Source organism: Trichosurus vulpecula, chromosome 1 (assembly GCF_011100635.1).
Source record: "Trichosurus vulpecula isolate mTriVul1 chromosome 1, mTriVul1.pri, whole genome shotgun sequence".
In the NCBI taxonomy this organism is placed as follows: Eukaryota; Metazoa; Chordata; class Mammalia; order Diprotodontia; family Phalangeridae; genus Trichosurus; species Trichosurus vulpecula.
Genome location: NC_050573.1, coordinates 182,697,474 through 182,710,648, shown reverse-complemented (window position 1 = coordinate 182,710,648; position 13,175 = coordinate 182,697,474).

Here is a 13,175-nt window from a genome sequence, read left to right as displayed (position 1 = left end):
TCTGGTGAAGCCTATGGATCCCTTCTTAGAATAACATTTTTAAGTACATAAAAATCAAATATATAGGCTTAGAAGCAAATTGTATTGAAACACAATTATCAAAAGTTTGAAAAATAAGTTAATGGATTCCAGGTTAACAAAACCTGCCTTTGAGTATGGTCAGGAGTACTTTTACTGGTGAGTTGTATAGAATATGCCCAATATTCCCTTCCTGGTTCTAATCCAACATGTAGAACTTTGAAATTCTTGTTTCCAGCCTCATGCAAGTGAACTCTTTCTCTCTAAGGACCTTGTGTATGCAAAGGAGGAATGTTTCTCTGGTTTAGGGAGCGAGGAATTGTTTTTAACAACTATTCTTGCTATATCACATTAGTACAAGTCTTTATCTCAAATGCCTAATTAATGTCTACTGGCTGATTGAAATGGGAAGCACACTGGTAGGGGCTTGTGACTGACAGTGTTAGAAACCCTAGCCTCTCAGGGTTACCTCTAGAACTCAAGAAAATAGTAATCAGCTGCTTTTTGGGGGCCTAGCCTGCTGTGAGTAGGATTTGGGGAAGTTGCTCAGAGTGGGGTGCTACTCAACACAAGCACACATGTAGTGAATTGTTTTCAATTCTATTCAGGAAATTTTTATTGAGCACTTATGATTTGACTAGAATTATGCTGAGAAAAGTGAGGAATAAAAAGAATAAAGCAGTCTTAGCTCTAAAGAAAATTGGTTTCTTGTTGGGGAGATAAAATATATACACATGAAACAATTAGAGAACATTGTTAGCAACACTGCATTGAGAAGGGATTTCTGAACTAAAATGACTTCCCTTTCCTGTACAGAGCAATAGAAGAGCAAGATGAGCTGAGTTTCTCATTCAGTAAAATGGAAGGGTTTTCCTTGAGAAAGAAGGCAGTGCATTTAAGGAGGAAGAACAAGTATATAACATTTAGTGATTTCTAGTTCTATACGGACAAGTATGTTTGTCAAGAATGACACATAAATGGAGATTATGATACTTAACAATTAACCTAAAATTATAGACATATAACATTCCTAGCATAGCATTATATCACAAATCAACATTTCTCCTAGGTAACCCCATTAGGGTAACCTGACATATGCCATATGGTTATATGGTTGGGAAGGAGGGAGAGGAAGAGAGGAACAAAGGAAAGGATAAGAAGAGAGAGAAGGGGAGAGACAGAGGCACAGGGAAAAAGGAAGAGGGAGAGAGAAAGAAGAGAGAGAGAAGAAGAAAAAGAGAGAGGGAAAGAGAGAGAGAGAGAAAGAGGGGGAGAGAGAGAGAGAGAGAGAGATAGAGAGAGAGAGAGAGAGAGAGAGAGAATTGGTTTTCTAATTATAGGGTTTGTAGTTGGCTCTTTTTCCAAGATCCAGTGCTCTGGCTGGATTCACTATGGTAGGAGGATCATGGGATTGCTGTTTGATCAAAGGATCTCAGTGTTGCAAGGGCACTTGTTTCCCTATGTGACGTACTTGACATATAGACTTTGCTTAAAAAGAGCTCTAGATATGGGATACCCGCTACCCCTTCTCACTCCACTTCTAGATTGCTCTAGTAATTAAGAAATGTTCTTTACAACTAAGCCTATACCTACTTGACTTTCATTTATTCCCATTGCTCCTAGTTCTGCTTTCCGGGGCCAAGCTGAGCAAGCTGAATGATTCTTCCAGTGCCTACCTTCAAATACTCAAATATGGCTATTACGAGAGCTAGCATTTGTATAGCACTTTCAGGTTCATGTAGGGCTTTAAATGTTATCTCATTTGATCCTCACAACCACCCCAGGAAGTAAGTACTGTTACTGTTCCCACTTTACAGATATGAAAACAGAAACTGAGAGTGCCTTGCCCAGTGTCATACAGCTAATGAGCATCAGAGAGGCGGGATTGGAAGTCGGGCTATGCCAACTCCAGTGCTTCTATCCATGGTATCACCTAGTTGCCTATTACGTCCTCCCTCAGGTGTCTCCTCTTTTGCTAAACCTCACCAGTTCCTTCAACCTGAACCTCATGTAGCATGATCTCTAGATCCTCTGCCATATTGGTCACCCTCTTCTGGATGGTCTCCAGGTTATCAGATTCCTTCCTAAAGCCAAAATTAGAGCTAGGGCCCAATACAGAGGCCTTGTAACTTCTCTGTCTTGGATACCATATGTTTCTTTTTTTTTTTTTTTTTTTGGCAGGGCAATTGGAGTTAAGTGACTTGCCCAAGGGCATACATTTCTTAATGCAGCTTCAGACTGAATTCGTTTTCTTGGCTGCTGTATCATACTGTTGACTCCATTTGAGCCTGCAGTCCACTAAGGCAGTGGTATCAAACTCAAGTAGAAACGGTGGGCCCTGAGTTTGACCTGTCAACACTAAAGCACCTAATAGTCTAGCCTTTCAAGATCTTTGGGGTAGTGGCAGGGCTTTGGATTTGGAGTCAAGCAGATCTAGGTTCCAATCCTGTCCCAGGTACTTATTAGTTGTGCAACTATGGGTAAATCACTTAATTTTTCTGTGCCTCAGTTTTCTCATCGGTAAAATGAAGGAGTTAGGTTTTATGGCCTTCTAAATTCTCTTCCAGCCCCAAATCCATGACCCTTTGGTCTTTTTGGATCCTAACCCCCTTATCTAGTGTATAAGCTATCACTCTTGGCTCAGTGTCATCTGCAAATCTGATAAGCATGCCCTTTATACTTGTATCCAAGTCATTGACAAAAAGTAGTACAAGGCCACACACAGATTCCTAGGTCACTCTATTAGAGACTTCTTTCTCATATAACATCAAATCAGTAAAAAATATTATTTGGGTTTAACCACTTGGGTAGTTAGGAATCCACCTACCATCCAGCCTATTTCACTCTGTTTTGTCCAAAAGAATAACATGGGAGATTTTCTTAAATAATCGACTAAAAGTTAGGTAAATGACATCGATAACTTCTCCCTAATTTACTTGTCTAATAACTGTGTTAATAAAAGCAAATGAAGTTAGTTTGTTCTTGATGAAACAATTCTGGCTGTGTGGCAATATCTGCTTCCTTTTCTAGGTGTTCACCAGCCATCCATTTAATAATATGCTCTAGAATTTTGCTAGGAATAGAAGTCAAGGTCTGGATCCAATCTTTTGCACATTCCATCCTCTTCCTTTTCCTCTCCCCACCTAAATGGAACATTTTCTTTTTTCTAGTCTTGCAGTACTTCTTTTCTCCAACATGTTCAGATCATTGACAGTGCCTGTTTCTTCAATAAATTGTATGTGTACTCCAATTTGGGAATAAGAATTGAACTCATCAAGGGTGACAAGAGGCTCTCTCACTCTTTCCCCTCCTGTCTTAGATTTTACCTTTTTGTTCTATCCTTTACAGTATAAATATAATTTTTTTTGAATCAGAGAAAATAAACAGAACAAAAGGTGAGCAGCTATTCTTTCTCTACCATCTTTTTTCATCTTCCCAACCACCCAATCTAGCACCAGTCCTATCTTCTTTGACCCTTTCCCCTCAATTTGCTTAAAAAACAACCCCAACTAAACCTACTGTATTTTGTTGCCCTTAGCTTTCTTTGCCAGCCTAAACTTATTCTGGTTCCTGACACCAATACATGATTGTGTTATGCCTTTGTCTTCCATTACCTAACATTGCTTTCATTTTCTGTACATGATATTTTAAAATCAAAATTGGCTGAATTTCCTGTGTGCTCACATGGGTTTCTAGGTTTCTTTAGACTATTCCCCCTTTTATTTCTCATTAGAATTACTTTCTTGGTGTCTTCAGAATTTCATTGCTGAGAGTCTCATTCCTCTTAGGTTGCCTTAGAACTTAGACTGTCCCATAGAGCTTCATATCATGTTGTAAAAACTGATGCAGAGTGAAGAGAGTGGAGCCATACCAATTTATACATTCACAACATTTTAAAGACAACACTTTGAAAGACTTAACTCTGATCAACACAATCATCAGTCACAGTTCCTGAGGACCAACGATGAAACATGCTACCTACCTCCTGACAGAAGTGCTGAACTCAGAGGATAGGGTCAAGACATATCTATATTTTTGGATACTGCCAAAGAAGGAATTTCTTTTTCTTTTTCAATGGAGGAGAGGAGGTGGGAGAGAAAATAGATTTTTGTTCATCGAAAATATAAAATGAAAAAAAATTGATACCATGATTCGACTTGTCTTTTTTTTGAACTCTTTGAAACTTGCTCTCCAAAAATCCAGGGTGCATGTTATACTATTTCTAGCTTTCCTCTCCCTTTCTACCAAAATTCTAAAGTAGAATAGTCACTTCTGTTCAAGGTTACTGTCCTTTTTTTTTTTAACCTCAGTTCCCCTTTGGTGACAATTGAGTCTAAAATATCAGTTGTTCCACCTTTTAAAATATGACATTACTATCAAGGCGTGCCAACAAATTATTAGTTGCTCAACTTTGGCTAGAGAGAGAATGCCAGCATAAGTCTAGGAACATGACATGTTTCCATGATGGGCTTGTGTTCCCATTCTGAGATTCCTCTATTTCCTCTTTCTGTCCTGGTATCCATATTACCCTTGCTGCTTCTTTGGTTGGTGTTTGCCCAGTGTTCTGCTACACTATGCTTTCTTCCTTTGGTTCTTAGATCTCATGAGAATATTTTTGGGCTATAACAACATTTGACTTTTACATAGTGCTTTAATGTTTGAAAAGTACATTACATATATAACCTCAGTTGAGCTCCATTAACAACCCTGTAAGTTAAGCACTGCAATTATTATTATCTCTATCTTTTAGGTAAGTAACCTGAGGTTTACAGAGGTTAATTATACTGACTAGGAAATTTCTGAAAAGATTTGAACCAAGGTCTTTCTGATCCTAAGTCCAGTACTCTTCCCATAATGACATACTGGCTCATCACATATATTGCTTTTCCCCTCCCCTTCTCCCTTCCTCTCCACTTTCTTGCTCAGTCCTTTCTTGAATTTTGTTTCCTGCAAATTTCTGATCCTCTCTTCTTCCTATGTCACAGTTATTCGATATGCTATTTAGTTTGATGGACAGTTTTCCATCAAGTTGTCCACTTTGGTAGGCAGTTTTCTTTTTCTTTTTTTTTTTAGCGTAGAGCCCTTTTGATTAAATTTGCAAGACTCCAGACAAATCTGACCTTGTTAGGTGTACTACATTCCTGACTCTATTTTAGACTGTGGTCCAGGGATCTAAACAGAGGAGGGCTGTACCTTATTATGGCCTTCTTCCAATTAGCCAGAAGGCAAAACACTGTCAACTGATAATGATGATATTAGGAACCTCTTAACACAATACAAAACAACCTAGTGACAAAATGTGTGGTACAGACAATTAGGGATATAGGCAGTCACTGAGAAAGAGGAAATAACACTGTGAGAGAGACTGGATATTTGTGTTGGCTAGTCAGGGCATTTTCTTTCCAATAAGGAAGCTTACCTGAAAAATCTAATTAAGATCAGGTTATGTGGTGAAAACAGAACCTGAGGAAAGGAAATTGGATTTCCTTTAGGGTATATTTTCATCAAGTGCCTGGTGAAGCATCTTTCTCCACTATAGGGCTATACCTGCCAAACATACTATATATTTGTGTTGGCCAGCCAGGCACTGTCCTTGGGCAGTGCTGGAAAAACACCTACAAAATCTTACTTTCCAGTTCTCTTCTTTCCAGTCTCTATGGTAACCATCACCCTTCCGTTTTTTACTGGTCAGTACAATCTCACCCTTCTTCAGTTCACCACACTTTCCAATTCCCAAATTCACTATCTCAGGAGGAGGAGAAGGCTTATAAATCCCAAATTATATTTTAAGATGGGTGACTTCTAGGACAGTTTCTTGGGAACAGCAACTTACAGGAGGTATGTGGACTCCATCATAACGATAACTAGTAATCATGGTTAGCATTTATATAGAACTTTAAGGTTTACAGGGTCATTTACATATGTTATTTCATTTGATCCCTATAACAGCCCTTTGAGGTAGGTAGGGGAATGCTGGTAAATGTTTAACTGTCTATCTGAAAAGCAGGACACATTTTTAAAAGTTTAGCATTGTTAACATTTTCTCCATCACTTTCTTAAGTCTAGACAATCAACAAAACAATAAATCAAACCGTAATTTATAGCATTTGCCAATATCTAAGGCATAAATGCTTACACGGAAAATTTAACAATTGACTCTGAGAGCCTGTTTGAGCTGCTTTCAGCCTTGGAGGAAGGTGCCATAATTATCCCCATTTTGCAAATGAGGAAAATGAATTTAATATGTTAGGCTCAAAGTAGACCTCATTCCTTTGCAATTTCTGAAGCCCATCTTTGGGTCCAATGCAACCCAACAAGTATATATTAATTACCTATTATGTGCAAAGCAAGAGATAGCTTTTTATTTTTATTTTTTGGAGGGGCAACTGGGGTTAAGTGACTTGCCCGAAGTCACACAGCTAGTAAGTGTGTAAGTGTCTGAGGCCGGATTTGAATGCAGGTCCTCCTGACTCCAGGGCCAGTGCTCTACTCACTGTGCCACCTAGCTGCCCCAAGAGATAGCTTTTTAATTAGGAAAGCTCAAGTTTAATTCAAATCTATGACACATTTGGGGTGTGACCACAGAAAAGTCCTTTAATCTCTCAGGACCCCCAGACGATTTTCTGAGATGACAGGTTGCAGTGGATGTGCCAGTGTGTGTTGACAGTTTCTCACAGTGATGAAATCAGAGGCCCAGGCAAAAAAAAAAAAAAAAAGATAAGGCCATGTGTTCATATGCTAGGTGCTAGAGACACAAAGACAAAAGGAGAAACAGCCCTTACTCACGAGGAGCTTACATTTTAGTTTGCAACCTATAGCTCTACAGCCAAATGGTAATTTTACGTTGAATACTGCCTCATTGCCCTTCCCAATTCACACGTTAAAAGAAAACAGTTAAAAAAACTGTTAAAACAACAGTAGCACCACTGGCCAATTGCATGTTGAAGGTTTATCTGAAGAGTAAAATTAGCTTTCACTCAATGGGATTAAATTCTCTACTGTCCCGTCTTCAAACTTCTTCATGTGCATTTTCTGTATCCTCAAAGACTGAAATGCAACTAAAATCCCTATGCCCAAAACCTGAGAAAATAAGACAATTGTCTCTACTCCTGGCTGGCTGCCTGCCTGGAATGCAAACTTCCATCTTCAGAGGGCCTGCCCACGCCAAGGTGAAGGAACTGTTGTCTCCCTTCAAGAAGTGACATCTTAAAGAACAGAAGGTGAGTGCTTACTCTAGGGAGGGCCTTGTTAACTGGGAGAAACCTCGCACGTCTTAGGAGGAAATTTGAAAGAATTAACAGAAGAGTTTAAAAGCTTGTGGTAAAAGCTGTGTGTGAGATTTCACCACAGAAAGAAACTCACTTGTGCTGTTGACCTATTGACATAGGGAAATTGGCTTGCACTGTTACGGAGAAGATCCTGTACAGAGTTCAAATTGGAAAGGTAGTCTCTGTGAATGGTGATTATGAAGAGGTTTGGGGTTGAGAGGTGCTCGACACCCCAAAGTACCGACATACCGGGTCCTACCAAAAGAATTCGACTCAAGCCTTCTCCGCCAAGGGAAAAGACAAAAAGTTTATTAAGGGTCAGCCGTATTGGTCTGCCCCAGTAAATCCCACCCTTTGTGACGCCTGTTTCCACAAGCCGGCCAGATTCAACCTACTGTGAATCAGACTGAATCTGAGCACCTTCATGGAGGCAAGACAGAGATTATATGCACAAAGATTGTGGGAGGGATTAAGGGGTGGTCTGGGGTGATTAGGAGGGTTTTAGGGAGGGTCTTGAGGAGGAGTCTAAGGAGGAGCTTGATGGGACTGAGATGAGGTCAGAGACTCCAGGGTGGGAAATAGCTGAAGGCTACATGGAGACATACAGACAGTAGAGGGCTGGGGTAACAGAGCCAGGGTATAGATATTTTGATCAGGATTAAGTGTGGGGAAACAGCTGGACAATAGAGGGCTAGGCTAGGCAGAGACTTGGGCCCAATGATAATGCAAAGCCCATGGTCTTAGGGGAAGGCCAGATCCAGTTGGAAGACTCAAGGAGAGTTCAAGGGGGCTTCCAGAGACTGTATTCCGGGTTCAAGGGGGTTCCTAGAGATTGTGCCCTCATCAATTAGATTAGATAAATCATTTATTAAGGCTTACTATATGCCAGGCATTGTGCTGATGTGGAGAAATATTTTTCTTTCTTTCTTTCTTTTTTTTTTGGAGGGAGGAAGGCAGGGCAATTGGGGTTAAGTGACTTGCCCAAGGTCACACAGCTAGTAAGTGTGTCGTGTCTGAGGCTGGATTTGAACTCAGGTCCTCCTGACTTCGAGGCCGGTGCTCTATTCACTGTGCCCCTAGCTGCCCCGAGAAATATTTTTATTTATCATTTATTAATATTGTTTGAGCCTAGCTTTACATGGCTAGGAATTGTCTAGATCAAAAACTTACTGAAAAGGTTAGGTTGACCTCAGAGACCTTCCAGGGAAGTCAGATGATTTCAGGAAATACTCAAGATCCCACCCAGGACTTGTTTTGGGTCCATTCAATGTTTGTGTTTTGGATTCCCTACATAAGATTGACTTACCTGCTGACATAGTGATGAGGGCACAGTCTCTGGGAACCCCTTGAACCCTTGAACTCTCCTTGAATCTTCCCATTCTACCTGGCCTTGGCCTGAGGCTATAACCATTAAGCCCAAATGCCTACCTTGCCCAGCCCTCTATTGTCCAGCTGTTTTCCACCCTTAATCTTGTCTTCCCAAGACCTCCGCCCTTAATCCTATTTCCCATCCTTAAACCTGATCAAAATATCTATACCCTAGCTCCTGCTACCCCAGCCCTTTATGGGTTGTCATTTCCATATAGCCTTCAGCTATTTCCCCCACCTGGGAGTCTGACCTGATCCCAGTCCTTTCAGGCTCCTCCTTAGACTCCTCCTTAAGTCCTTCCCTAGACCCCTCCTCTGGCCACCCCAGACCACCCCTCAATCCCTCCCACAACCTTTGTGTATATAATCTCCATCTTGCCTCCATGAAGGTGGTCAGATCCAATCTAGCTCAGATTGGTCTGGCCCGCTTTCCTTACAGGCGTCGCAAGGGGTGGGATGTCTTGGGGGCAGGCCTATGTGGCTAACTCTTAATAAACTTTGTCTTTTCCCTTGGCTGAGAAAGCTTGAGTCGAATTCTTTCGGCAGGACCCAGTGTTTCGGTACTTTGGGGTGTCGAGCACCTCTCACCCCAAACCCTCATCAATAGGGGTGGCTAGGTGGCATTGTGGATAGAGCACTGGGCCTGAAGTCAAGAAGACTCATCTTTCTGAGTTCAAACCTGGCCTCAGATATTTACTAGCTATGTGGCCCTAGCCAAGTCACCCTGTTTGCCTCAGTTTCCTCATCTGTAAAATGAGCTAGAGAAGAAAATGGCAAACTGGTCTAGCATTTCTGCCAATAAAACTGAACCGACTGAATGATACCTGCTGATATGTGTTTCAAACTGCCTTTCTATGCAGACTTCTTGCTGCCTACCTTTAGCCCAATCAGACAAATCAGGGCCTTGTCTGAGCCGTATATAATGTAACCTCACAGAGAACTACACTTTTTCTGAGCTCTCTCCTTTACCAAATAAATTTCTAAAATTATTTGAGATTTTGGGGTTCATTCTTGTGTCTAACAACAAGCACGAGGAAGATAAATACTGTATAAACAAAAAGCAAAAACAGAACCTGTTCTCAAAGTGCTTACATCATTTAAAAAAATTATTTACTTTTAGCTTTCAACATTTACTTCCATGCGATTTTGAGTTTTAAATTTTCTCCCCTCCTTCCCTTCCCCCTCCCCAAGATGGTGTGCAATTCGATATAAATTATACATATACATTCATGTTAAACATATTTTCACATTAGCAATGTTGTAAAGAAGAATTAGGACCAATGGGAGGAACTACGAGAAAGAAGAAATAAAACAAACAAAAAAGAAAGCAAATAGTATGCTTCTATCTGCATTCAGAGCCCATAGTTCTTTCTTTTTCTTTTTTTTTTTTGTTTTTTGCTTTTTGGCAGGGCAATTGGGGTTAAGTGACTTGCCCAAGGTCACACAGCTAGTACAGGTGTCAAGTGTCTGAGGTCACATTTGAACTCAGGTCCTCCTGACTCCAAGGCTGGTGCTCTACTCACTGCGCCACCTAGCTGCCCTATAGTTCTTTTTTTGGATGTGGATAGCATTTCCCATTGTAAGAAAAGATAGTATGGTATCTGGTTTTGCTCCCTCAGAAGCTATCCATATAGCTCAGTTAAAGTTTACTTACCAAGACAATGGCCATCCTGGTGTCAGGGAGGCTAGAGAGGCTAAACCGGTTGAACCCAGTTCAAGCTTAGCATGTCAGTTCAAAGGTCAGGTCCTGATCAAGTATCCAGCTCTACTAATCTGCATAATTTGCATATGTTAAAGAGGGAAGGTAGGGAAATAAAGAATGTAGACTAATTCTGACTCAGACAAGGAAGATAGAACTAATTAACTTCACTTTTGCTTCTGTATCTTTGCTATCCTACCTACGTAAACTGTATGAGTTAAGAAAAGTATGTAGAAAAGTAAAGAATGTAAACTAACCCTAACTCAAACAAGGATGGAGTAACTAGTTACCCTCACTCCTGCTTTTACATTGGTGTAAGTGTTCCTAGTGAGCCCTGTAGCTGCTCTCTCTCAAGGAGTGTAGTAAACGCTTTCCTCTGCCCCCTCTGGTCCTGGATTCTTTGGGTGAGAATGGGCAAATCACATGGATCTTCCTAAGGTTACACAACCAGGAAAGCAATGAGCTGTGGAAGCATGTCTTAGGTTTACTTCTTGACCCTGCCTTGGGGAGTCCTGTGATCCCCACAGTGGTGTTAAGGGGCTACCACTTGGGTCTTCCTTAGGGATTCCTGTCATCTGCATAGCCTTCTTAAGAGACCATCACTTGGGTCTTCTGGCCCTGTCTCAGGAGGCTTGTGATCTTTACTGCTGTCCTAGGGGCCTTCACTTGGGCCTTTCTCAGTGTCTAACCCTGCTTAGGAAGCCCTGTGATCCCCACAGATTAATGGGGCTGCCACTTGGTCTTCCTCAGAAGGCTGTGGTCTGCACAGCCTTCCTTAGAGGTTATCACTTGGGCATCCCTCAGGGTCCAACCCTAGGGAGTCTTGTGATCCCCACAACCATGTTTCTCACATCTATCATGAGCCCTTTGGAGTTGTCTTAGAAGGGAGCTTATATTCTAATGGAAGAAGATGGCAAATAAAAGGGAGCCGGAAAGGGTGAGAGTGGGGAAAGACACTTTCATGATGCAGAACCATATTGGAAATGAGCATGGCTGATGTGGGTATTTCCTCAAATGGAGATTCCATGGAGGAACTTACCAATTGAAAGAGGAAGGGAGAAGGAAAAGGGAAGTAAAAGGAACAAGCATGTATTCAATGCCTGAACTTTATCAATATTATCTCATTTGATCCTTGTAACAACCCTAGGAGGTAGGTATACTATTATTATCATTCCTATTTTATGGTTGAAAAAAACTGAGGCAGACTGAGGGTAAGTGACTTGCCCAGAGTCATACAGCTACTAAGTTTCTAAGGCTGAGTTTGAATTCAGGTCTTCCTGACTCCAGGCCCATTTCTCTACCCACTATACCACCCAGCTGCAAGAGTGGAGGCATTTGAGTTAGGGTTAGTAGTTCATCCTGAAATAGATGGAAAAGTGGTATGGAGAATGGGTGACTGAGTCAGATGAGGTCCTCCAAATGCTTGGCTTTATGCCTGATATCGTGCTAATTGTATCAAGCTCTGGATCACTGCAGAGCCTTCTGGAAACAATCAGTCATCATTCCTAAGACTCTGGTCCAACTAACCACAAAGGAAAGACTACAGGATGAAGGACACCTATTGCCTAAATTATGATGATGTTTGGGAAGACAATCTATAGAACCTGGCCATCAGCATGGTACCAGTGGACAGCAAATTGGGCCTAGAATTAAACAGAAGGAGAAGAGTGCATTGGATTGTTTTTGGGTTATTGTAAAACTCTTAATGACTCCAAGTTTGTCCTATTAACAAAGCCTACCTTTTAAATACAGTACCAACTTTGTATGGGGATTATATGGTTGCAAGACTTGGAACACAATAGTCTCTGAAGAACTGAAAATGGAAGATCATCCCAAGGGCGATGGAGAGAATGATGGGTGTGAGCAGGTTTCAACATGTGATGATGATCAAGTTCCATATTTATAGAAATATGTTTAGGGAAGATTTGTGTGGGTGGTGTGTACTCCAAGGTAAATTGGGTTGTGAAGCCCTGAGGGACTCTGACAGTGGGCTTGATTTTTATATCGTATCTCATCAGAGATTAACAAGAATCATTGAAATGCTTCTGCTAATTGTGTTATACAATTATTAACTGTTGTATACAGCACTCTCTATGATGTATATGTGGCTTTAGAATTTAAGAAGCCAGTACATTAGACCAAGCTCTGCTCTTGCTTGTGGGAGATGAATGAAGAAACCCCTTCCCAGTCCTAGAGAGACAAAGGAGTGAGGGGGCAACAATCATATCATTACCTTCAGGCTATGTGCCCCAGGGGGAATCCTAGCAGGGCTCAGAAGTGCAGCAGCTGTTCTGAGGAGACTCGAGTTCTACACAGAAGGAGGGAGTAATCATCGGTAACAAGTGTAGGACTGTTCCCCCAGGACCAGGGACCCCCTGGTGAGGAGTGAACCAAATCACCCCCAGTGATCCAGGTCCACAGGGGGAATTCTTAGAGTGGGGTTAATTGTTGCTGCAACTTACTGGAAAAGGTTTTGCCTTTAGGAGATCCCTTCCCTATTAGCTAGACATCCTGGAGAAAATCTTGAGATTAGAATCATTACAGATTCAATTCAACAAACACTTATTAAGTTCCTACTGTGTGCTTGCTAGGTCCTGGGGACACAAATTAAAGATAGCTCCTGCCCTAATGGAATTTACTTTCTACTGCAGCAGATAAGGGAAATTCTTACTGGAATTATCTTCCCCTCCTCACTCTCTCTTGTTCTTTCTTCATATTCAATCAGAAAGCTAAATCCTATCCATTCTATCCTCTCAGCATCTTTGCAGCTTTTTAATGGTCCCTTCCTCTCTATTCACATAGCTATTATCCTAGGTTACTGT